This window comes from Haemaphysalis longicornis, unplaced genomic scaffold (genome assembly GCF_048455015.1).
Source record: "Haemaphysalis longicornis isolate Haplotype H1 unplaced genomic scaffold, Haemaphysalis longicornis Haplotype H1 scaffold_1, whole genome shotgun sequence".
NCBI classification, from domain to species: Eukaryota; Metazoa; Arthropoda; class Arachnida; order Ixodida; family Ixodidae; genus Haemaphysalis; species Haemaphysalis longicornis.
This window is the reverse complement of record NW_027526203.1, coordinates 383,465,193-383,474,722: the sequence shown is the minus strand read 5'-3', so window position 1 is coordinate 383,474,722 and position 9,530 is coordinate 383,465,193. Positions and strand designations below refer to the sequence as shown.

Genomic DNA, 9,530 nt, shown 5'->3' with positions numbered 1-9,530 from the left:
AGGGGGACTCGAGTAAATGCGTCGCATAGGGGGTGGGTGTATTGCGTTAACGTTTAGTGTTTGGGAAGTTGGTGGTAGTGAATGCGTTGTTTCAGCAGCTTCTTGACGTAGTTTGAATGAGTCAAAGATATAAGGCGCGTTCGTAGCCTTCCATTCTGTGTCGGCTTTGGGGCGCAGTGGGTAGAGCACCATGTACCTTGCGTTCCGCCCGCAGGGTCGTGGGATCGAAACCAGGCGCCGGTAAGTATTATTTTTTTATATAGTGTAGGGGGAGGGGTGCGGACCTGGTTGTTGAGAGCGAGGAGGATAGCGTGATGCGGGAGAGGAGGAGTGGGGGAGAGGGTGCGCCTGCGCGCTGAGCTGTTGCGGACGCACGGCGGACGCTACATGTGAGTTAAAGAAATGCTCTGCATTAAAAAAAAAACAAAAAAAAAAAACTCTTCAGTGGCCGGAATCGAAAACTCTTCAGTGGCCGGAATCGAATCTGCGTCCATCGTGTTGTGGAGCCAGCGTCTATCCTATTGCTCCATTTCGACATGGTCGAAACTTAGTCCAAACTCAGACGACAACCAAAGAATCCGTCACGGGAAAGGTTCGCGTTCGACCACAGTCGTCGTTAGGAGGAGGGGTGCATGATTTAAATTCAAAGTGTCTATTTTCGAAAGTGGTTTTTGAACGCGTTTATGGCCGCAACTAAGAAAGCTAGCCCTTAGCAAGGATACCGCTTGAACGACGTCCTTCAAGCGCGCAAACAATGCTTAGGCCGTGAAACAGAGAAAAATTTCTTCAGCAATTTCCTAAATTATCTGATGGGCGTAGACTCAGAGCAGTAATATTTGTCTGAAGTGTTTTGTAGTCACGTAATATAAATACTCAATGCGTTTGTTGACTACCTCCTGATAGCATTTTAGGTTTTGAAAAAAGGTAAAAGAAGTGTTGGAGGGTTTGTTTAGGTGGCTAGGCCGCGCCGTGTCGGTTCATGACACCATTGATGAGATTCCTCGGTGCAAGGTAAGGAAGCCCGCAGCCAAGGCGGCGGTGCGACATCGCGAGCGGGCTCGCGGTAGAGAGCGTCGTCGGAAGAATGGATCTATGGGAAGGCATAACGAACTGAAGCTGAAGCAGCTTCGCCATCAACATCCTAGCGTGTATGCCTGCGCAGCCAAATTACTGCGGCTTCGTCGAAAAGGCGTCTAAGGTGCCAGTATGCCGACTATTCCAGCGAAAATTTATAGAGAATCTCTCCTGTGTAGTGTGTGATGAATGTGGAAGACTGTGCTTTTACAAATGCTTGAAGCCGGTAATTTTACTGTCGCTGTCATAATTGCATGAGGTAATCGAGTGACTGATAAAACGCAATATTTATTCTTGTGCGGTCATTTGCAATGCGTTATATCTCACTCTGAACGTCATGTGTGGAATTTTTAGTTCCTTTTTACATTATCAGCTCTTTCATTTTGGTCGGATGGGCCACAGGGAAAGGATTTCATAAGTGAAATGAGCAGCTTGCAGTCGCCGTACTTTCGTGACTCCTCTCTGGTGGGCGACTCATATTGAATCCCCGCTGACAGCAACGACACCGACTCGCGCGTCCTAGTCTGGGTTGTGAATGAAGAAGAATGTGTTTCAGCGTGGTCGTCTTCGCGCACTGTCTTTTCACTAGGACTAAGAGAGCTGAAATATGGTGTCACCGGCTCACGAGCTGGCTGCAAAGAAAGGGAGTTCGGAGAAATAATTTAAAATCTCTCTGGGTCCCGACACGACGAAAACAGCTGCGTTCCCATTCGCGACGTGCGCTTCAGGGATCGTGCCCTTAGAGCAAACCGAGGCCGCTTCTCGTTCTTATTGCTTCTCTTTTTCTCTACTTCCTCTTTTAATATCAATTCTGTGACATCCGTGTCAGATGTACCTCCTAGCTGCGCAAGGATTTATTGCCTAACATTGCCTTTGTTGTGTACACAACAAATAACAACTTGACCGCATTCCTTGGAAGCTTCAACATGATAGAAATTCAATCATATTCCCGGGTATACACCAACCGGAGCTCCGGAGTAGTAGCAGTGAAACTATTATCAATCCAATAATGTCTCGGCCACCGCCGTGCGTCGGGAGTAGAGGAGTGAGGAGTATGGGAGTTGGGAACGGGGATTTAGGTGGAAGGGTCATAAAATATTTCACATGGTCCTCCGGGGTGACTCATGAAAGCCACAAGAGTGCTTGACAATTACTCTTCAGCTGTGTCGGCTCTTTAATGTGTTAACCCAATGTTGGTTACTGTCGGGTCCCCGTTACGCCACGTCACCTGCCGCGGTGAGGCGCCGCAGCTGCGCTCACTCGGAGCCTCGCCGCTGTACCACGTGACTAGGTGAGCGTTTAGCAACTGCTTCGCCGGAGCTTGGTCGCCCAGTCTCGCCATGGATTGCGTGCCGGCTGGGCCGTCGTAGCGTGCACTTCAGCGCAAGCGGCAGGCTGAATCCGATCATCAAGCAGCCTAACTTTCATCAAACACTGTGTGCAAGTTCGTTGCAAAACCAAACAAAACTGACTTTTCGCTCGTGATAAATAGGCTTAGAAGTGACCCATTTCCTTTGAGGGATGTCACAGCGGACGTGAAATTTTTTGCCGCGGGTCTCGTTGCTCTTCAAATTGCCCTCTTGGATGCAGTGACTGGCTACTCACGTGCACTGGGGCGAAACAGGCTCACACAAGTTTCTAACTGCGTGCTTTGGGACCTTCGTCTTGCTATACGGGCAGCATAAATGTGATAATGCTTTTTCGGCGCACTGGGGGCCTTTAAATCATCACGACTTTTCGCAATGTTCGGGGTGGTTGTTGAAGCGTCCCTGTGCGCCAGCGACGGGTACTGACCGCGTACCGATGGAAACAAGCAAGCAAAAAAAAAAAAAAAAAAACTCTGCTGGCTTGAAAGATTGTAAAAGCGGAAAAATATCGATCCAGAGTTCTCTCCGTCGTATACGACGCGCAGGGGTGAACCTCGGAGAATGCTCGCATGTCCTATAAACTTTGGTGGCCGACCGTACCAGCCTCTCCACTTCTTTAAGGTTGCTGCCGGTATGACAACCGGTAGAGTACGCACTGGAACGCGTCTGTTTATTCTATATTACTCGCGCTTATAACTCCCTTCTCTTTTTTTGCCTATTTTATCTTCTGATTACTCCATCAGAGCCCAGGACGTTGTGCGCGATCAAACTCTCGGTCTTTCATCCGCCACCTCCGTCCCCGCTGTCTTAAATCTCGACCCTTTGAAGTCGTAACAAGCGATAGCCAAAGCTTATGATCGTTAATGTCCAAGAAATGACTTACACATTGACGAAGGCTATTTTTACGAATGCCTTCTTTGTTCTTAGAAAACGAACAACCACTAAGGCATTCCGATGATTACAGTAGAATCTCGTTAATTCGAAAATTGGGATAAACCGTCATTGCCACACCTTCCATTCAAAAATGTACATAGCCATATAGCAACAAACCTTCGCTAATTCGACGCAAAACTGCGCACGCACCGGTTAATTCGGACTGGAGGCAAGTCAAGGATGGCGCAACTGAAACGAGTTGCCCTGAAACAGTTGTTTTGTGCATCCGGAGGCTTCTGAAATCCCGGAACGCAGCCCGGAGCCCGCAGCGCCGGAAGAGGAAAAAAAAAAAGGGGGGGGGGGGGGGAATTAATGTTCACAACAAAACTAAAAACAACCTAAATAGAAACGGGAGGAGGGCGATATGGCATTCGTTGGCCTGCTTGCCTCCGAAGTGCAGCTGGCCGATTACGCTGCAAATGATGATGGCGTCGTCGTCGCCGGCCAGTTGACCGATGACGAGATCATCATCAGCGCTGTCCTCGGTGTGGCGGATGAGGCGTCCGACGAAGACCCGTGCGATGTGCTACGCCCGGTGCGTCGTACCGCAATAGAAGCCACGGACACTCTCGCCGTTCTAAAGGAGTTTTGCTACGATGTTCCAGGCAATACGCTTGCGCTAGAGGGATTATCGCATGCCCGCAAACTAGTCCCTTCCGCTCAGGTGTCCGCAAAAAAACAAGCAAGCATCACGGACTTCTTCTCAAAGTAAAGGTATGGAATAAAATAACTGAAAATGTGCGTTCTTGTTATTTCTTCGATAATTCGACATTCGGATAGTTCGGACATTTTTTTTTTTTTTTTGCTACCTTGAGATTCGACTTACCGAGGTTTTACTGTATGATAAATTCCTGAAGCCATTTCAGAGTATCCTGTACCCAAACACACGCAATTTTTCGCACTGAATCGGTCTTGCATTACTTTTAAAACATTCCTGTCCATGCCTCCTGCTACATGACCTCCCATTCGAAGCCGGAATTCGGAGAGGAAGCAGATGCAGTAATAAGGACAATGCCCACGTACTCCTTGCGGCAGTCATCGCGCTTCATTGGATGCGGATACTCGGGAGGCGTCCAGCGCTGCGAAGGCTAGAGACAAGACCCATCATCGACGCCCCTAAGGCGGCCTTTCAACGCAGCGATGATCTGGCCGCCACCAACGACGGTGCGCAACAGGTTAAGAAAGTCGGGAAACGGTCGGCGACGGAGCGCCGCGGGATCCTCTTTGGCGATCCCGCGAGACGGCGGTAATCCGTAACCTGGCCGCGCCTGTTTGCTCTCGAGAGAGCGTCCACGCCCCGCCGAAAGTGCCACTCCCATGCCTTAGCCGCGTTTCACGGGAGCTGACCGCGCGGCGGCACCGTCTCAATTCAAGATGGCCGGCGGCCTGGAGGCGATAGATCATCCTAAAGCAGGTGTCGCCGCCGATTGGTTGCAAGGGCCGCACTCCGTGACGAAGGGCGGCTGCTATGCACACACGCAGCGGACGACGCTCGGCTGAGCGCGGATCCCGGCTCATCTTACCGGCGGTGCCCACAAGCGGCGACGACACCGCGCCGACCCCACCGGCCTGCCTGCGCGTGAATGATGAAGTCCTCCCCTGCGACCAAATAGATTGGACACGGCGGCGAGAAAAAGAGTAACAAAAGAGGGACCTCAATTAGCTGGTGCAGTGATCGAGGGCCGCCTACACGTGCGAGCATCACACGTTTCCCAGCCGCCTTGGAGCCCTGGCAATCTCGGGCTTTAATTACTCGCCTAGTTGATTATATACAGCGCGTGGGTGTGTCTCGACCGAGTGGTAATCGCTTGTTCAAGGCTCGCGCTCTCGCAAATACATTGCGTTGGCACGCCCGTGCACGGTCAGCGGAACGTGCGCCCGACGCCGGCGTGTACACCCCGGCCCCGCCGGCGTCGTCGGGCCATTTTGCGTAACGTGAGCGCCGGGCCTCCGCAGTCTGGCCGCCGTAGAGGACGGCCGCGCAGCCTGCGTCTTATTTGGGAGGGCTCCGAGGCGCCAACCCTTTCGTGGCTGAGGCAAGCCACGCTGAATCTAATTGTAACAGATGTTGAGCCGAGACGCGCCCTCCGACTGCTCACAGCAAAAAATCATCAGGCCGAAAGGTTGGTTGGCGTAAGCAGTATGGGTACACCGCGTACAGGCACTGTGGGACCGGCATATATATGCGCCTGCCGCTTGATGAGCTGATACATAGAAAAAGGTTGCAGTGTTAATTGTTTAATGGGACAGGGCGCATGCCTTTGTCTTCAACAAAAAAGCAGAAAGAAAGATTAATGTGAACGCATACTACGCAGGTCAGCTCGCATGACTGCTATAGGTAAGTATAAATAACGCTGGATATGCGCTGAAAGGGCTGTTTCTATGTTCGTCTGCCTCACGTGCATTCTCTACGCCCACGCCCTGCGGACGCTCACTGTGCAAGGTACAAAGAACCTAATAATATCGCTAATACAGAAAGAAAAAGATACTGCTTAGTATACAGACGGATACTCCAAACTCAAGACGTTACAGTGAGAGCAAGAACGTCAGAGAGAGAAAAGAACAAGGATTTACCACAAAAAATGCGTGGCTTGTCGACATCCCGGGACTCAATACTAACTGTGCATTCATAGCGCGTGTTACTTTTTAACAAAGGTAAGTGCTTTTTTTTTTGCAAATTTCTCTCCTCCCCGCTTTCAGTGCTTCAACTTGTTCTACGATTCGTTTTTTTTTACCTTTCTCCTCAAACGTATTCCTCTGCATGTTCAGAAGGTTCAAAAAGGTCCGTTCCTTCTCGTGGGTTGGCACTTACATTCATTTGTATTCATCGGACGTAGAGAACCTTCATTTTTTACACTAATGACAACTCACCAAGCACATTACGGCGCAACTTTGTAAGATAATTTCGGTCGTGACATGTATTTTGTATCAAAAATTCCTCCACGAAAAAACTTGGCTACAGTGCTGTCGCTAACCTAGACAGGAGACCATGATGCGCCGGCTATTGGAGTTTCTTCTATGCGCCTCGGAACGACGCATGCACGCTGAATTACAATAAGCTACACGTGCTCTCGGGGTGAGCACGAGCACGAGCACGTGTAGCGTCCAGAGTGGGGACCCACTCTGCACGCGTGTTTTTTCCCTTTCTTTCTTACGTAAATTTAAAAATATTAACTTCACTAACCACAGAAAAAAAAATAGCCTAACCATTTCCCTATACCTGCCTTGGCGTTCCTCAACGAACTTCCTCAACGAGCGCCTCATTTCCAAATTATATATATATATATATATATATATATATATATATATATATATATGCAGTATAAGTAAACAGTCGGATACACAGCAAGAACAATAACAAAGGTTTACTCACGTAGCGGCAAAGGGACTTGCCTCCATAATGTAACTGTACTCTGATAAAGGCTAGTCCTATTGCCGCTACGTGGGTAAACCTTCTTGTTGTTCTTGCTGCGTATCCGACTGTGCTTTGTGAGTTTTTCCTATATATATATAGGAAAACACATATACACATATATATATATATACACATATATATATATATATGTGTATATATATAAATACATATATATATATATATATAAATATATATATATTGTAAGGCGGGTTTATTGCCTTGACAGCGGAAGGAAGGAGGGGCACTCAGAAGTGGCAAACGGATCGGTGGCCCAGCCGGCAGAATGCCTCGAGCACTCCACGAGCTTCATGCCGATGACGTTGCCGCTGCGGTGGCTCACCCAGTTGCCTCGTCGTCATCTGTACAATCCGGGTGGTCAATCCCCTCGAGCGGGCATACGCCAATCGCAAGGACAATGCTGACTGTTGTTGTGGCCGCGTAGCAAATCAGTTGTTCGTTAGTGCTCGCATGGTGGCTGCGCGCCACTTGCTCGTCTTTCGCACTACAATATATATATATATATATATATATATATATATATATATATATATATATACGCGCGGTAGTGCCCTGCGATGACCGGGTGGACCACTATACTAATAACAATAATGGGTATACCACCTGTTCAGTTATTTCTTACTTGTCAGAATTAGCTAGTTCACTGTGAAGTTTCACACAATTAGAAACCACAGCCTGCTGTAAATACATGGGCGTTTAGCGGATGCATGTGGTAATGGGTAAGGGCTGGAACTCGTGTTTTATTTGAACTCTACCCAAACAATTGTGCCAGTATTGTGCACTCAAACGACTACTTACCCATGGGAAGTGTTACCTCAACAGGTGTGAAGGATAGTCATCACTCACAACTTTATGATAACATGGACCCCTAATGGAGGCGCGTAGTTGCAGAAAGTCCCTACAAATGCGAGTGCTATGCGAGAGCGGGAAAACTGAACAGAATCCCACTTCGTGAGGGGTGAAATTAAAAGAATGCCGCTGGCCTATTTTTGCTCTTGTTAGTACAAAATCCCGAAATTAGTTTTTCGACAGTTTCATTGTCAGTACTGATAAGCAATTAGGAACTGCATACATCGACGGGCTGAATAGTTACGGGAAAATGCGCAGAAACGCGTAATTTGGCCAAAGACGTGATTGTCCATGCAAGGATGCAGTAACGAAAAAATGTTGCAACAAAGCTGTTAGACATCTGCCTAGAGTACAAAAACCTGCTTAATATCTCAACGGGTGTGCGATAACAAAATGTTTTTGTGAAAATATTTTACCGACTTTTTACTCTCTCATAGGCCTATGTTGTTTGAAGATTTCAGCAATATTTTCTCATTCACCAGAATAGAAATGTACTTTAGAAACCTCACGTCTATGCATCCAGCAGGTTTGGCGTACGTTTACATTACATGTTCAGCGTATGGGCCCGTAACGGGAAGAAATTAAAAGAAATGTTTAAAAAATGTTAACTTGACTAACCGTAGTAAAAAGAGAGCCTAACAACACTCCTATGCCTCCTTTGGCGTTGTAGACTGCCGACCTATCTTTCTGTATATATATATATATATAGGAAATGAGGGGCTCGTTGAAATAATACAGAAATAAGGGTTGGCAGCCAAGAAAACCTCGGAAAGCAAAGGGGAGGAAATAGTAGGTCATAGAAACAGATAAAGAATTTGGAAAGAAAGAAAGTGGTGAAAAAATGCCCGCCGGGTGGGATCCGAACCCACGACCTCCAGAAAACCGGTCTGGTGCGATAACCACTACGCTACCGGCGGGGCTATTTTTCCCCTCCACTTTCTGGGGTATTTATGTCAATGTAATTTTTTCCCTGTGCTTGGGGGTGGTAGCCAGCGCCACTCCGACTCCTCGGGGTGAAGGGGACCTTCTTTTTTTAACCCCCGGGCCGTGACTCGAGTGTCTACGACATGTCGAGAGTGGTCGACAAGCGTTGAACCCTCTTAAGCACCCTATGGCACCAAGACTGCCAGAACAGAGACACTCGCTAGCATATAGCGAATTAGAATGGGAAATGAAAGGCCCGTTGAATTAGGACAAAAATAAGGGTTGGCAGTCTAGAATGCCAAGGAAAGCAAAGGGGAGAATGCGGTAGGTCATTTATTATGGTTGAAACAGGCGCAGATTTTTGGAAGACATATAGCGGAGAAAAAATGCCCGCCGGGTGGGATCCGAACCCACGGCCTCCAGAATACGCCAGTAGCGCAGTGGCCATCGCCTCGGAAGGTCCCCTCCACCCCTAGTAGTCCGAGTGGCGCTATCTACCACTCCCAAGCGCAGGAAACAAATACCTGAACTAAATACCCGAGAAAGTGGAGGGGAGAACAGCCCCGCCGGTAGCGTAGTGGTCATCGAACCAGACGCGTATTCTGGAGGTCGTGGGTTCGGATCCCACCCGGCGGGCATTTTTTTCCAGTTTCTGTCTTTAAAAATTCTGCATCCGTTTCAAACATAATAAATGACCTACCACATTCTGCCCTTTGCTTTCCTTGGCATTCTTGACTGCCAACCCAAATATATATATATATATATATATATATATATATATATATATATATATATATATATATATATATATATATATATATATATATATATATATATATATATATATATATATATATATATATATATATATATATATATATATTCATTTTTTCCTGTGACTTTTAATATCTGGCCTGGTTTCTTTTAAATTACCTGCGGATCAAGCTCTT

General features: G+C 47.5%; 1 non-coding gene across 1 annotated transcript; it reads left to right on the top strand.

Moving 5' to 3' along the window:
• The first annotated feature begins 9,143 nt into the window (after positions 1–9,143).
• On the top strand, positions 9,144–9,216 carry Trnat-cgu (transfer RNA threonine (anticodon CGU)). Its single transcript has one exon. It is a non-coding gene; the product is annotated as a tRNA-Thr (tRNA).
• Positions 9,217–9,530: the final 314 nt, after the last annotated feature.